This window comes from Ranitomeya imitator, chromosome 4 (assembly GCF_032444005.1).
Source record: "Ranitomeya imitator isolate aRanImi1 chromosome 4, aRanImi1.pri, whole genome shotgun sequence".
Classification (NCBI taxonomy): domain Eukaryota; kingdom Metazoa; phylum Chordata; class Amphibia; order Anura; family Dendrobatidae; genus Ranitomeya; species Ranitomeya imitator.
Genome location: NC_091285.1, coordinates 717,940,788 through 717,958,650, shown reverse-complemented (window position 1 = coordinate 717,958,650; position 17,863 = coordinate 717,940,788). Strand labels below are relative to the sequence as shown.

General features: G+C 46.2%; 1 pseudogene; it reads right to left on the bottom strand.

Annotated features, from left to right (window-relative positions):
- The window catches only part of LOC138677426 (beta-1,3-galactosyltransferase 5-like), a 104,482-nt pseudogene that overhangs the window by 77,222 nt on the left and 9,397 nt on the right, over nucleotides 1-17,863 (bottom strand).

The window sequence follows — 17,863 nt, the reverse complement described above, 5'->3', positions numbered from 1 at the left end:
TATAGTAGTTATATTCTTGTATATAGGGACAGTATTATAGTAGTTATATTCTTGTACATAGGGGCAGTATTATAGTAGTTATATTTTTGTACATAGGGGCAGTATTATAGTAGTTATATTCTTGTACATAGGGGGCAGTATTATAGTAGTTATATTCTTGTGCATAGGAGCAGTATTATAGTAGTTATATTCTTGTACATAGGGGCAGTATTATAGTAGTTATATTCTTGTATATAGGGGCAGTATTATAGTAGTTATATTCTTGTACATAGGGGCAGTATTATAGTAGTTATATTCTTGTACATAGGAGGCAGTATTATAGTAGTTATATTCTTGTACATAGGGGCGGTATTATAGTAGTTATATTCTTGTACATAGGGGGCAGTATTATAGTAGTTATATTCTTGTACATAGGAGCAGTATTATAGTAGTTATATTCTTGTACATAGGAGCAGTATTATAGTAGTTATATTCTTGTACATAGGGGCAGTATTATAGTAGTTATATTCTTGTACATAGGGGCAGTATTATAGGAGTTATATTCTTGTACATAAGAGCAGTATTATAGTAGTTATATTCTTGTACATAGGGGCAGTATTATAGTAGCTATATTCTTGTACATAGGAGCAGTATTATAGTAGTTATGTTCTTGTACATAGGGGCAGTATTATAGTGGTTATATTCTTGTACATAAGAGCAGTATTATAGTAGTTATATTCTTGTACATAGGGGCAGTATTATAGTAGCTATATTCTTGTACATAGGAGCAGTATTATAGTAGTTATATTCTTGTACATAGGGGCAGTATTATAGTAGTTATATTCTTGTACATAGGGGCAGTATTATAGTAGCTATATTCTTGTACATAGGAGCAGTATTATAGTAGTTATGTTCTTGTACATAGGGGCAGTATTATAGTGGTTATATTCTTGTACATAAGAGCAGTATTATAGTAGTTATATTCTTGTACATAGGGGCAGTATTATAGTAGCTATATTCTTGTACATAGGAGCAGTATTATAGTAGTTATATTCTTGTACATAGGGGCAGTATTATAGTAGTTATATTCTTGTACATAGGGGCAGTATTATTATAGATATATTCTTGTACATAGGGGGCAGTATGATAGTCAGTAGCATGGCTACTGGTGGGGCAGAGGGGGCCTTCGCCCTAGGCCCTGTCATATGAAGGGGCCCACTGGGAGCCGGCACTGCCACTTCCGTGGTGAGGCACAATACAGCACAATGCCTGCTCTCCTGCCTGTGTGGTAACACAGTGGCCAGTTGCAAATCTCTTTTCTGCACTGTGTTGGTGCTGACGGACCTCAAGGCTGCAGGTTTCTTCCCTCCATGTGCATGCTGGGACTGGCTCAGGGCAGCACGCTGGGTCCTAGTGCCCACCTGTATTTCGCTCACTCAGACACTTCCTGGTCCTGCTGCAAACTTCTTTGGTAAGTGCGGATAAGTTGCATTAGATTGACAGGTGTTATGAAAGGCAATTCAGTACCCCAATGGACATAGAGGTCAGAGCACATACAGTGACCTGGCAATAACCCAAAATCATAGAACGAGCTCTGAGACGTGGGAACTCTGCAGACCGCAATCCCTAATCCTTTCCAAACAACACTAGAGGCAGCCGTGGATTGCGCCTAACTCTCCCTATGCAACTCGGCACAGCCTGACAAACTAACTAGCCTGAAGATAGAAAATAAGCCTACCTTGCCTCAGAGAAATACCCCAAAGGAAAAGGCAGCCCCCCACATATAATGACTGTGAGTTTAGATGAAAAGACAAACGTAGAGATGAAATAGATTCAGCAAAGTGAGGCCCGACTTTCTTAACAGAGCAAGGACAGAAAAGGTAACTTTGCGGTCTACACAAAACCCTAAAGAAAACCACGCAAAGGGGGCAAAAAGACCCTCCGTACCGAACTAACGGCACGGAGGTACACCCTTTGCGTCCCAGAGCTTCCAGCAAAAAATTAGACAAGCTGGACAGAAAAAATAGCAAACAAATAGCAAAGAAGAACTTAGCTATGCAGAGCAGCAGGCCACAGGAATGATCCAGGGAAAAGCAAGTCCAACACTGGAACATTGACAGGAAGCCAGGATCAAAGCATTAGGTGGAGTTGGCTGAGTAGATTACACAAGAAGGAAAACACACAGCAAGTCAGCAGGATCTAGGAGCAACATGGCAGATGTGACAACCTACATGGTGAGCTGCAGCATGTGCTACATGTTCACAGATCGACGAGAAGAAGAATCCAATTTCACCTGTCAGAAGTGTAGACTAGTGGCCCTTTTAGAAGAAAAGGTGCGGGGTCTGGAAGAAAGAATAGCAACTTTGAAACTCATCAAAGAGAATGAAGACTTTCTAGACAGAACAGAAGCATCTCTACTGGTCACAGAAGGTGCAAAAAGTGTCAGAGAACCTCCAAAAGCAGATGAGTGGAAGCATGTGACCAAAAGAAGCAAGAAGACCATGGAGAAATCACCAACCACACAACTGAAGAACCGATATCAAATCTTTGTAGAGGATGAAGATGGCACACCTAAGAATGAAGCAATACCAGCAAGCAAAAAAGAAAAGGGCACACAGCAACAAGTGACAGCAAAAAGTACAGCCAAGAAGCAACGAAGAGTGGTGGTGGTGGGAGACTCACTACTGAGAGGCACAGAAGCAGCCATCTGCAGACCGGACATAACTGCAAGAGAAGTATGCTGCCTTCCAGGTGCGATGATCAAGGATGTGACCGATAGGATACCAAAGCTCTTCAGCTCCAAGGACGTCCACCCATTTCTTCTGATACATGTTGGCACCAATGACACGGCAAGGAAGGACCTACCGACAATCTGCAAGGACTTTGAAGAGTTGGGGAAGAAAGTAAAGGAACTGGATGCACAGGTAGTTTTTTCTTCTATCCTTCCAGTAGACGGGCATGGCACCAGGAGATGGAACAGGATCCTTGATGCAAACAACTGGCTAAGACGATGGTGCAGACAACAAGGATTCGGATTCCTGGACCACGGTGTGAATTACTGGTATGATGGACTCCTCGCCAGAGACGGACTACACCTCAACAAACCTGGGAAACACACATTCGCCAGAAGACTCGCTACACTCATCAGGAGGGCGTTAAACTAGAAGAAGAGGGGACGGGAAGAAAAACATTAGACTCGAACAAAGACGACCCAGGAAAACATACTCTGAAGGGAGGTAAGAACATTTCTAAAACAATCCACAGTGAGGAGATTGGAACAAAACAAAATCCTCTAAACTGCATGCTCGCAAACGCCAGAAGCCTGACAAACAAGATGGAAGAACTAGAAGCAGAAATATCTACAGGTAACTTTGACATAGTGGGAATAACCGAGACATGGTTAGATGAAAGCTATGACTGGGCAGTCAACTTACAGGGTTACAGTCTGTTTAGAAAGGATCGTAAAAATCGGAGAGGAGGAGGGGTTTGTCTCTATGTAAAGTCTTGTCTAAAGTCCACTTTAAGGGAGGATATTAGCGAAGGGAATGAGGATGTCGAGTCCATATGGGTTGAAATTCATGGAGGGAAAAATGGTAACAAAATTCTCATTGGGGTCTGTTACAAACCCCCAAATATAACAGAAAGCATGGAAAGTCTACTTCTAAAGCAGATAGATGAAGCTGCAACCCATAATGAGGTCCTGGTTATGGGGGACTTTAACTACCCGGATATTAACTGGGAAACAGAAACCTGTGAAACCCATAAAGGCAACAGGTTTCTGCTAATAACCAAGAAAAATTATCTTTCACAATTGGTGCAGAATCCAACCAGAGGAGCAGCACTTTTAGACCTAATACTATCTAATAGACCTGACAGAATAACAAATCTGCAGGTGGTCGGGCATTTAGGAAATAGCGACCACAATATTGTGCAGTTTCACCTGTCTTTCACTAGGGGGACTTGTCAGGGCAGGGCCGGCGTCAGCACCCGGCGCACCCGGGCAAATGCCGGGGCCCTGGCAAGACGGGGGGCCCGCCGGCCGCCGCCCGCCCATTGGTCAGCCGCCAGCGCGCGTCACTCAGTGACAGTCACTACATCTACATGATCCCGACAACGCGACGCGACCACGTCCCCCGGCGCCGCCGCAGGCGGCGCCTTCGCCTTGGCTGCAGGGGGCCGGCCGCCGGGCGGGGCACAGTCAGCTGCTGTGTCTCTGACTCTGAGGACTGAGTGAGTCACTGAGACCATTTCAATAGCAGCTGCCTGCAATACGTCACCGCCGCCCGGCCCTGGCCTCACCATTGGAGAAGACACTTCTTCCGGTTCGCGCGACGCTGGGTGTGGGTCATCTCTCCTCCTTACATCCGGTCGGCGGGCGGAGAGGAGAGACATAGAGAGCTGCGGTTCGGAGTTGAGCAAGTTGGAGTGGACGTCCACCGTCCAGGCTGAGGCTGCGTCCACGGTCCACCATCCTCCAGATCATGATCCAGCACAGTCAGCCAGGAGGAGACTAGGACAGATCCGGACCGGCAGCCGCAGCGCCAAGCAGGAGGAGAAGAGGACGACGAGGGAATCTTCCAGAGTGACCGTAGTACGTGGGCTGCGCTGCTATATACTACGTGGGCTGCGCTGCTATATACTACATGGGCTGCGCTGCTATATACTATGTGGGCTGCGCTGCTATATACTACGTGGGCTGCGCTGCTATATACTACGTGGGCTGCGCTGCTATATACTACATGGGCTGCGCTGCTATATACTACGTTGCCTGCGCTGCTATATACTACGTTGCCTGCGCTGCTATATACTACGTGGGCTGCGCTGCTATATACTACGTGGGCTGCGCTGCTATATACTACATGGGCTGCTATATACTACGTGGGCAGTGTTATATACTACATGGCTGTGTTTATATGCGATCATGAATCGGGGTATGTGTAAAAGGGGGGGCCCACTGAGACTCTTTCGCCCGGGGCCCTCAAAAACCTGGAGCCGGCCCTGTGTCAGGGAGTCACAAAAACACTGAACTTTAGGAAGGCAAAGTTTGACCAGCTTAGAGATGCCCTTAATCTGGTAGACTGGGACAATATCCTCAGAAATAAGAATACAGATAATAAATGGGAAATGTTTAAGAACATCCTAAATAGGCAGTGTAAGCGGTTTATACCTTGTGGGAATAAAAGGACTAGAAATAGGAAAAACCCAATGTGGCTAAACAAAGAAGTAAGACAGGCAATTAACAGTAAAAAGAAAGCATTTGCACTACTAAAGCAGGATGGCACCATTGAAGCTCTAAAAAACTATAGGGAGAAAAATACTTTATCTAAAAAACTAATTAAAGCTGCCAAAAAGGAAACAGAGAAGCACATTGCTAAGGAGAGTAAAACTAATCCCAAACTGTTCTTCAACTATATCAATAGTAAAAGAATAAAAACTGAAAATGTAGGCCCCTTAAAAAATAGTGAGGAAAGAATGGTTGTAGATGACGAGGAAAAAGCTAACATATTAAACACCTTCTTCTCCACGGTATTCACGGTGGAAAATGAAATGCTAGGTGAAATCCCAAGAAACAATGAAAACCCTATATTAAGGGTCACCAATCTAACCCAAGAAGAGGTGCGAAACCGGCTAAATAAGATTAAAATAGATAAATCTCCGGGTCCGGATGGCATACACCCACGAGTACTAAGAGAACTAAGTAATGTAATAGATAAACCATTATTTCTTATTTTTAGTGACTCTATAGCGACAGGGTCTGTTCCGCAGGACTGGCGCATAGCAAATGTGGTGCCAATATTCAAAAAGGGCTCTAAAAGTGAACCTGGAAATTATAGGCCAGTAAGTCTAACCTCTATTGTTGGTAAAATATTTGAAGGGTTTCTGAGGGATGTTATTCTGGATTATCTCAATGAGAATAACTGTTTAACTCCATATCAGCATGGGTTTATGAGAAATCGCTCCTGTCAAACCAATCTAATCAGTTTTTATGAAGAGGTAAGCTATAGGCTGGACCACGGTGAGGCATTGGACGTGGTATATCTCGATTTTTCCAAAGCGTTTGATACCGTGCCGCACAAGAGGTTGGTACACAAAATGAGAATGCTTGGTCTGGGGGAAAATGTGTGTAAATGGGTTAGTAACTGGCTTAGTGATAGAAAGCAGAGGGTGGTTATAAATGGTATAGTCTCTAACTGGGTCGCTGTGACCAGTGGGGTACCGCAGGGGTCAGTATTGGGACCTGTTCTCTTCAACATATTCATTAATGATCTGGTAAAAGGTTTACACAGTAAAATATCGATATTTGCAGATGATACAAAACTATGTAAAGCAGTTAATACAAGAGAAGATAGTATTCTGCTACAGATGGATCTGGATAAGTTGGAAACTTGGGCTGAAAGGTGGCAGATGAGGTTTAACAATGATAAATGTAAGGTTATACACATGGGAAGAGGGAATCAATATCACCATTACACACTGAACGGGAAACCACTGGGTAAATCTGACAGGGAGAAGGACTTGGGGATCCTAGTTAATGATAAACTTACCTGGAGCAGCCAGTGCCAGGCAGCAGCTGCCAAGGCAAACAGGATCATGGGGTGCATTAAAAGAGGTCTGGATACACATGATGAGAGCATTATACTGCCTCTGTACAAATCCCTAGTTAGACCGCACATGGAGTACTGTGTCCAGTTTTGGGCACCGGTGCTCAGGAAGGATATAATGGAACTAGAGAGAGTACAAAGGAGGGCAACAAAATTAATAAAGGGGATGGGAGAACTACAATACCCAGATAGATTAGCGAAATTAGGATTATTTAGTCTAGAAAAAAGACGACTGAGGGGCGATCTAATAACCATGTATAAGTATATAAGGGGACAATACAAATATCTCGCTGAGGATCTGTTTATACCAAGGAAGGTGACGGGCACAAGGGGGCATTCTTTGCGTCTGGAGGAGAGAAGGTTTTTCCACCAACATAGAAGAGGATTCTTTACTGTTAGGGCAGTGAGAATCTGGAATTGCTTGCCTGAGGAGGTGGTGATGGCGAACTCAGTCGAGGGGTTCAAGAGAGGCCTGGATGTCTTCCTGGAGCAGAACAATATTGTATCATACAATTATTAGGTTCTGTAGAAGGACGTAGATCTGGGTATTTATTATGATGGAATATAGGCTGAACTGGATGGACAAATGTCTTTTTTCGGCCTTACTAACTATGTTACTATGTTACTATGAGTTAAGTAGAGAAGCAGCTAACGACCTCACCAGATCACCTGAGGGAGGAAACTCAGAAGCCGCAGTACCACTTCCCTCCACCAACAGAAGCTCACAGAGAGAATCAGCCGAAGTACCACTTGTGACCACAGGAGGGAGCTCTGCCACAGAATTCACAACAGTACCCCCCCCCTTGAGGAGGGGTCACCGAACCCTCACCAGAGCCCCCAGGCCGACCAGGATGAGCCACATGAAAGGCACGAACAAGATCGGGAGCATGGACATCAGAGGCAAAAACCCAGGAATTATCTTCCTGAGCATAACCCTTCCATTTAACCAGATATTGGAGTTTCCGTCTAGAAACACGAGAATCCAAAATCTTCTCCACAATATACTCCAATTCCCCCTCCACCAAAACCGGGGCAGGAGGATAAACAGATGGAACCATAGGTGCCACGTATCTCCGCAACAATGACCTATGGAATACGTTATGTATGGAAAAAGAATCTGGAAGGGTCAGACGAAAAGACACAGGATTAAGAACCTCAGAAATCCTATACGGACCAATGAAACGAGGTTTAAACTTAGGAGAGGAAACCTTCATAGGAATATGACGAGAAGATAACCAAACCAGATCCCCAACACGAAGTCGGGGACCCACACGGCGTCTGCGATTAGCGAAACGTTGAGCCTTCTCCTGGGACAAGGTCAAATTGTCCACTACATGAGTCCAAATCTGCTGCAACCTGTCCACCACAGTATCCACACCAGGACAGTCCGAAGACTCAACCTGTCCTGAAGAGAAACGAGGATGGAACCCAGAATTGCAGAAAAATGGCGAAACCAAGGTAGCCGAGCTGGCCCGATTATTAAGGGCGAACTCAGCCAAAGGCAAAAAGGACACCCAGTCATCCTGATCGGCAGAAACAAAGCATCTCAGATATGTTTCCAAGGTCTGATTGGTTCGTTCGGTCTGGCCATTAGTCTGAGGATGGAAAGCCGAGGAAAAAGACAAGTCAATGCCCATCCTACCACAAAAGGCTCGCCAAAACCTTGAAACAAACTGGGAACCTCTGTCAGAAACGATATTCTCTGGAATGCCATGTAAACGAACCACATGCTGGAAAAACAATGACACCAAATCAGAGGAGGAAGGCAATTTAGACAAGGGTTCCAAATGGACCATCTTAGAAAAGCGATCACAGACCACCCAAATGACTGACATCTTTTGAGAAACGGGAACATCAGAAATAAAATCCATAGAGATATGTGTCCAAGGCCTCTTCGGGACCGGCAAGGGCAAAAGCAACCCACTGGCACGAGAACAGCAGGGCTTAGCCCGAGCACAAATCCCACAGGACTGCACAAAAGTACGCACATCCCGCGACAGAGACGGCCACCAAAAGGATCTAGCCACTAACTCTCTGGTACCAAAGATTCCAGGATGACCAGCCACCACCGAACAATGAACCTCAGAGATAACTTTATTGGTCCACTTATCAGGGACAAACAGTCTCTCCGCTGGACAACGATCAGGTTTATTAGCCTGAAATTTTTGCAGCACCCGCCGCAAATCAGGGGAGATGGCAGACACAATTACTCCTTCCTTGAGGATACCCGCCGGCTCAGACAAACCCGGAGAGTCGGGCACAAAACTCCTAGACAGAGCATCCGCCTTCACATTTTTAGAGCCCGGAAGGTACGAAATCACAAAGTCAAAACGGGCAAAAAACAGCGACCAACGAGCCTGTCTAGGATTCAACCGCTTAGCAGACTCAAGATAAGTCAAGTTCTTATGATCAGTCAATACCACCACGCGATGCTTAGCTCCTTCAAGCCAATGACGCCACTCCTCGAATGCCCACTTCATGGCCAGCAACTCTCGGTTGCCCACATCATAATTTCGCTCAGCAGGCGAAAACTTCCTGGAAAAATAAGCGCATGGTTTCATCACCGAGCAATCAGAACCTCTGCGACAAAACAGCCCCTGCTCCAATCTCAGAAGCATCAACCTCGACCTGGAACGGACGAGAAACATCTGGTTGACACAACACAGGGGCAGAAGAAAAACGACGCTTCAACTCTTGAAAAGCTTCCACAGCAGCAGAAGACCAATTGACCAAATCAGCACCCTTCTTGGTCAAATCGGTCAATGGTTTGGCAATACTAGAAAAATTGCAGATGAAGCGACGATAAAAATTAGCAAAGCCCAGGAACTTTTGCAGACTTTTCAGAGATGTCTGCTGAGTCCAATCATGGATGGCTTGGACCTTAACAGGATCCATCTCGATAGTAGAAGGGGAAAAGATGAACCCCAAAAATGAAACCTTCTGCACACCAAAGAGACACTTTGATCCCTTCACAAACAAAGAATTAGCACGCAGGACCTGAAAAACTGTTCTGACCTGCTTCACATGAGACTCCCAATCATCCGAGAAGATCAAAATGTCATCCAAATACACAATCAGGAATTTATCCAGGTACTCTCGGAAGATGTCATGCATAAAGGACTGAAACACTGATGGAGCATTGGCAAGTCCGAATGGCATCACTAGATACTCAAAATGACCCTCGGGCGTATTAAATGCAGTTTTCCATTCATCTCCTCGCCTGATTCGCACCAGATTATACGCACCACGAAGATCTATCTTGGTGAACCAACTAGCCCCCTTAATCCGAGCAAACAAATCAGATAACAATGGCAAGGGGTACTGAAATTTAACCGTGATCTTATTTAGAAGGCGGTAATCTATACAAGGTCTCAGCGAACCATCCTTCTTGGCTACAAAAAAGAACCCTGCTCCTAATGGTGACGATGACGGGCGAATATGCCCTTTCTCCAGGGATTCCTTCACATAACTGCGCATAGCGGCGTGCTCAGGCACGGATAAATTAAACAGTCGACCTTTTGGGAATTTACTACCAGGAATCAAATTGATAGCACAATCACAATCCCTATGCGGAGGTAGGGCATCGGACTTGGGCTCATCAAATACATCCCGGTAATCAGACAAGAACTCTGGAACCTCAGAAGGGGTGGATGACGAAATTGACAGAAATGGAACATCACCATGTACCCCCTGACAACCCCAGCTGGACACCGACATGGATTTCCAATCTAATACTGGATTATGGGCTTGTAGCCATGGCAACCCCAACACGACCACATCATGCAGATTATGCAACACCAGAAAGCGAATATCCTCCTGATGTGCAGGAGCCATGCACATGGGCAGCTGGGTCCAGTATTGAGGCTTATTCTTGGCCAAAGGTGTAGCATCAATACCTCTCAATGGAATAGGACACTGCAAGGGCTCCAATAAAAACCCACAACGTTTAGCATAATCCAAGTCCATCAAATTCAGGGCAGCGCCTGAATCCACAAATGCCATGACAGAATACGATGACAAAGAACAGATCAAGGTAACGGACAGAAGAAATTTTGACTGTACCGTACCAATGGTGGCAGACCTAGCGAACCGCTTAGTGCGCTTAGGACAATCAGAGATAGCATGAGTGGAATCACCACAGTAGAAACACAGCCCATTCAGACGTCTGTGTTCTTGCCGTTTAACTCTGGTCAAAGTCCTATCGCACTGCATAGGCTCAGGTTTAAGCTCAGGTAATACCGCCAAATGGTGCACAGATTTACGCTCACGCAAGCGTCGACCGATCTGAATGGCCAAAGACATAGACTCATTCAGACCAGCAGGCATAGGAAATCCCACCATGACATCCTTAAGGGCTTCAGAGAGACCCTTTCTGAACATAGCTGCCAGCGCAGATTCATTCCATTGAGTGAGCACGGACCACTTTCTAAATTTCTGACAATATACCTCTATCTCATCCTGACCCTGACAAAGAGCCAGCAAATTTTTCTCTGCCTGATCCACTGAATTAGATTCATCGTACAGCAATCCGAGCGCCAGGAAAAACGCATCGATATTACTCAATGCAGGATCTCCTGGCGCAAGAGAAAATGCCCAGTCCTGAGGGTCGCCGCGCAAAAAAGAAATAACAATCAAAACCTGTTGAACTGGATCACCAGAGGAGCGAGGTTTCAAGGCCAGAAATAATTTACAATTATTTTTGAAACTCAGAAACTTAGTTCTATCTCCAAAAAACAAATCAGGAATAGGAATTCTTGGTTCCAACATAGCTTTCTGATCAATAGTGTCTTGAATCTTTTGTACTCTTGCCGAGAGCTGATCCACACATGAAGACAGACCTTTAATGTCCATCACTACACCTGTGTACTGAACCACCCAAATGTCTAGGGGAAAAAAAAGGCAAAACACAGTGCAAAGAAAAAAAAATGGTCTCAGAACTTCTTTTTTCCCTCTATTGAGAATCATTAGTACTTTTGGCTTCCTGTACTGTTATGAAAGGCAATTCAGTAACACAATGGACATAGCGGTCAGAGCACATACAGTGATCTGACAATAACCCAAAATCATAGAACGAGCTCTGAGACGTGGGAACTCTGCAGACCGCAATCCCTAATCCTCTCCAAACACAACTAGAGGCAGCCGTGGATTGCGCCTAACGCTCCCTATGCAACACGGCACAGCCTGAGAAACTAACTAGCCTGAAGATAGAAAATAAGCCTACCTTGCCTCAGAGAAATACCCCAAAGGAAAAGGCAGCCCCCCACATATAATGACTGTGAGTTAAGATGAAAAGACAAACGTAGAGATGAAATAGATTCAGCAAAGTGAGGCCCGACTTTCTTAACAGAGAGAGGACAGAAAAGGTAACTTTGCGGTCTACACAAAACCCTAAAGAAAACCACGCAAAGGGGGCAAAAAGACCCTCCGTACCGAACTAACGGCACGGAAATACACCCTTTGCGTCCCAGAGCTTCCAGCAAAAAATTAGACAAGCTGGACAGAAAAAATAGCAAACAAATAGCAAAGAAGAACTTAGCTATGCAGAGCAGCAGGCCACAGGAATGATCCAGGGAAAAGCAAGTCCAACACTGGAACATTGACAGGAAGCCAGGATCAAAGCATTAGGTGGAGTTAAGTAAAGAAGCAGCTAACGACCTCACCAGATCACCTGAGGGAGGAAACTCAGAAGCCGCAGTACCACTTCCCTCCACCAACAGAAGCTCACAGAGAGAATCAGCCGAAGTACCACTTGTGACCACAGGAGGGAGCTCTGCCACAGAATTCACAACAGACAGGTATGTCATGATCACTGGGGGGTGAATGTGAGAGGATGGGGGTATTGTGGGGACTTAGGTGGGGGAGGGGGACAGGGCACTGGGGCGTGAATGTGAGCAGATAAGGATATTGTGAGGGCTGAGGTGGGTGAGGGGCGACGGCACTGGGGGGCTGAATATTATACCGTTTTGTTAGGAGCATTTTTTCTATTTCACGGCTGGAGTGGCGCTTTAAGGCTCTGTGCACACGTTGTGGATTGGCCGATGCGGATCTGCAGCTGTTTTCCATGCGGGGTACAGTACCATGTAAACCTATGGAAATAAAAAATCCGCTGTGCCCATGCTGCGGAAAATACCGCGCGGAAACGCAGCGGTTTAGATTCCGCAGCATGTCAATACTTTGTGCGGATTCCGCAGCGTTTTACACCTTTAATAGGAGTCCGCAGGTGTAAAACCGAAGGTGGAATCTGCACAAAAACTGCACTAAATCCGCAGTAAATCCGCAATGGAATCCGCGACGTGTGCACATAGCCTAGAGCTGCTGCTGTCTATACACAGAGCGGTGACTGAAACCGTGCCATCGCCACCCCCAAGGCTGCAGTGAGGAATAACGTTAATTTCCTCCAGGCAGTGTGACTCTCAGTGCAGGCGGCGCTGGGTGTCAGAACACTATTAACTATTATACTGTGCTTGGGGGACCAATGGGGACATCATTCTATGTATAGGGCAACTCTAGTGGACATCATACTGTTTGTACGGGAGCTGTGAGCTCACCATTCTGTGAATGGGGGAGCTATGGGGGCATTATACTGTGTATATGGGAGCGATTAGCCCATTATACTGTGTACAGGGGAATTGTGGGGGACATCATACTGTGTGTAGGGGAGCAGTGGTGACATCATACTGTGTATAGGGGAGCAGTGGGGACATCATACTGTGTATAGGGGAGCTGTGGTGACATCATACTGTGTATAGGGGAGCAGTGGGGACATCATACTGTGTATAGGGGAGCAGTGGTGACATCATACTGTGTATAGGGGAGCAGTGGGGACATCATACTGTGTATAGGGGAGCAGTGGTGACATCATACTGTGTATAGGGGAGCAGTGGTGACATCATACTGTGTATAGGGGAGCAGTGGGGACATCATACTGTGTATAGGGGAGCAGTGGTGACATCATACTGTGTATAGGGGAGCAGTGGGGACATCATACTGTGTATATGGGAGCTGTGGTGACATCATACTGTGTAGAGGGGAGCAGTGGGGACATCATACTGTGTAGAGGGGAGCTGTGGTGACATCATACTGTGTATAGGGGAGCAGTGGGGACATCATACTGTGTATAGGGGAGCTGTGGTGACATCATACTGTGTATAGGGGAGCAGTGGGGACATCATACTGTGTATAGGGGAGCAGTGGTGACATCATACTGTGTATAGGGGAGCAGTGGGGACATCATACTGTGTATAGGGGAGCTGTGGGGGACATCATACTGTGTATATGGGAGCTGTGGTGACATCATACTGTGTATAGGGGAGCAGTGGTGACATCATACTGTGTATAGGGGAGCAGTGGTGACATCATACTGTGTATAGGGGAGCAGTGGGGACATCATACTGTGTATAGGGGAGCAGTGGTGACATCATACTGTGTATAGGGGAGCAGTGGGGACATCATACTGTGTATAGGGGAGCTGTGGGGGACATCATACTGTGTATATGGGAGCTGTGGTGACATCATACTGTGTATAGGGGAGCAGTGGGGACATCATACTGTGTAGAGGGGAGCTGTGGTGACATCATACTGTGTATAGGGGAGCAGTGGGGACATCATACTGTGTATAGGGGAGCTGTGGTGACATCATACTGTGTATAGGGGAGCAGTGGGGACATGATACTGTGTAGAGGGGAGCTGTGGTGACATCATACTGTGTATAGGGGAGCAGTGGGGACATCATACTGTGTATAGGGGAGCTGTGGTGACATCATACTGTGTATAGGGGAGCAGTGGGGACATCATACTGTGTAGAGGGGAGCTGTGGTGACATCATACTGTGTATAGGGGAGCAGTGGGGACATCATACTGTGTAGAGGGGAGCTGTGGTGACATCATACTGTGTATAGAGAAGCTGTGGGCTCATCATACTGTGTAGAGGGGAGCTGTGGGCTCATCATACTGTGTATAGGGGAGCAGTGGGGACATCATACTGTGTATAGGGGAGCAGTGGGGACATCATACTGTGTATGGGGGGCTGTGGGCTCATCATACTCTGTATAGGGGAGCTGTGGGGGCATTACACTGTGTATAGGAAAGCTGTGGGCCCACCATACTGTGTATAGTCAAGCTGTACATGTAGGCTACTTAGGGGACATTATTAAATGTTAAGTGGGAACTTAAACATTATTGTTATAGGGGCACTCAGAGCACTGAGACCATCAAAATTTCATATGTGGTATTATTACTTTTTAGAGACACAATGTGGAGGGCACTAGCATTGGGCATTAATGTTTTCTAGGGGTGAATTTTATTATCTAGAGAGCACAAAGGAATCATTATTGCTATGTAAGGGGCACAGTGGTGGCATTACCATGTGGGGCGGCACCATTATTGTACCACACTGCGGGTGCTGTAGGACACATGGGAGCAGCGGCTCAGTATTGGGGAGTTGGTACAGGTTGGGGATAGATGGCAACGGGGCTGGAAATGTGAGAAGTCTGATGTGTCGTCATAATTTCTGCAGACGAGTCCTGGGGGGAGAAGTTGTCATGTCGGTCTGGGCCAGATGGAAAAGACGAGAAAAGTGAACGATTCCATCAGAAAGAACGTCAGCGGTAGGTTATCATCTATAACTGTGCTGTGGTCTCTTATATGGTCTGCAGGACTGGTATTACCAATATATGGTTCTCATATAGTAATATCAGTGTTCGTTTTTGTATATAGATGTATTTTCAGTCACAGTGTGGTCATCTGCTGATGTTCCCCTATGGTCACAATTAGGGTGCACCACGTAGCTGTAGTCAGGGGTACCTGGTTAGGGGCCCACTCCAATTTTTCACCCCCCCCAAGCTGAAACCCTAGCTACACCTCTGATTATAGTAGTTATATTATTGTGCATATTGGCAGTATTATAGTAGAACATTGGTGTCAACATTGAAGTAGCCTAGAGAACGAGCAATGTTCTATTTGTTTTGCCGGAAATACTTGATGCTATATTAGGATCCAACATTGGTAGTAACAATTGTTCTGATCCAGGATTGTATTAATAATAATATGTAGTTAAGTAGGCTGAAGTGGAGCTGCGATTGGGCTCACTCCAGGTTTGAGCGCAAGAAAGCGGATACCGGAAGTTTGAGGTTGTGCGCGAATTGTATGCCCGACAGCAGAAACCGGCGGGCAGGAGATCTCAAGTCTCCTGGCCACAATTACACCCGAAGGCACAGCAGCAGATTAGAGCCCAAAGTCACCACGAGATGGAGAGACACCTATAAAAAGGCTCAAGCTGCATGCCATGCGGGTAGTGTTCACCTAAAGGGACAGACTGAGAGAGGACCTTGTGTGAAGCCTCAGGCAGCAAGGGACTGAGAATACAGTGCAGTAAGGAAGGCTTCCAACCGCACCTGGCTAGGGGGATTCCGAATCGCTTCCAGGCTGCCCGGATTCCAAAGATCACCTGTAACCTGTACCTGAACTTCACCAGTAAAAGGTAGAAACTGCAACCCTGTGTCCTCCAATTCTGTCCTGCACTTCACCATCTATCATCCTTTACCAACTGCACTGGGAGCCCTGGCGACTAAGCTCTACCTGTGGGGAGCTATACCACCTCTGCTGCAATACCATCATCCCCAGTGGACCCCTTTAAGCAGCGTCGGCCATCCCTGGCCGAGTACCACAGGTGGCATCAAGAACATTGCTACATTAGACTTTATTTCCATTTCCACCCATCCCCATTTACTGGACGCCCAGGGCCATGGAACGGGTCACTGCCCTTTAAGAACTGACCCGGTTCCGAGTACCCCACAGTCCTAGCGGATGCTCCAACTCCAAGACCAGGGTCCTGGCATGGATTAATGAGGTCCTGTACTGTTCCCATTAGTTTTTGTCGGCCCATGTAATAGGGACGTATATATTCTGGAAGCTCCAATTGTGCTACTTATAAGACTTATATAATGTTTTTCTTCCATTCTTGCACCCATCTAAGAAGTAAGGAAGCGTCTTGCACGCCGCCCGTCCTCGTCACACAACGTTCACCTCCAATCCTGAATATAGGGCAGAAACTCACCTTTGAATATGTATTTTGCCTGTGAACAGCGATTATACAACCATTCCAGAAAACATCTTTCCTTCAGAGATAAGTTATGGTGGCTCTCGATGAAATCCCACAAAAGTATGTCTTTGTAAAAAAAAGCTTCTTCAATCAACCTCATCATTTGCCTCTTCCATCCAGAGGTTGCCATCAGAAACACCGGCTTAAAAGTGTAGCCATCAATCCTTCTCTCTTTTGCCCACGTCTTTCGGAGGGAATCTCGGCGGTCTCTGGCCACTGGATGGGACTTCACTGCCATCAGAATTAGGGGGTGCTCTGTGTGGCAATAATCCAATAGCCCTATGACGGCTCAACATCGATAGTTCTGGAGACCTGGGTAAGTCTTATTGTATTCGGAGAGGTCTAAGAAGAAGCTAAAGTTTGTGTCATAGAGAGTAGCAGAACGACGGAGAGATGGAGGAGAGCTGAGGTTTGCTGGGAATGGATCCTGTAAGTCTGGAATATCCTCTATTGGCTGCTCTTCCAATATAATCCAGGCAAGAAGACAGAGGGTGCAACAAAGGGCAAGTGAGAGGCCGGCAATGACGAAACGTCGTCGACGTACCATGACCTGCGAAAACAAAGGCTCTTAGTGATGATCTATCCTACATCCGGTCGTCTAAATATTCACACTTAGAGGAAAGGTGGTGCCACGTAATTTACAAGAATCAATCACTGACAATTTAGATCTAAAGGCAGGACAGGGGATGTACAGGTAGGATAGGGAAACAACAGACTAGGCAGGATAGGGATGGATGGAACGTACAGACAGGATGGTTATAGGCATGATAGGGATGGAAAGAATGTACAGGCAGGACGGTTATAGGCAGGATAGGGATGGAAGGAACGTACAGGCAGGATGGTTATAGGCAGGATAGGGATGGAAGGAACGTACAGGCAGGATGGTTATAGGCAGGATAGGGATGGAAGGAACGTACAGGCAGGATGGTTATAGGCAGGATAGGGATGGAACGAACGTACAGGCAGGACGGTTATAGGCAGGATAGGGATGGAAGGAACGTACAGGCAGGATGGTTATAGGCAGGATAGGGATGGAAGGATTGTACAGGCAGGACGGTTATAGGCAGGATAGGGATGGAAAAATGTACAGGCAGGACTGTTATAGGCAGGATAGGGATGGAAGGAATGTACAGGCAGGACGGTTATAGGCAGGATAGGGATGGAAGTAATGTACAGGCAGGAC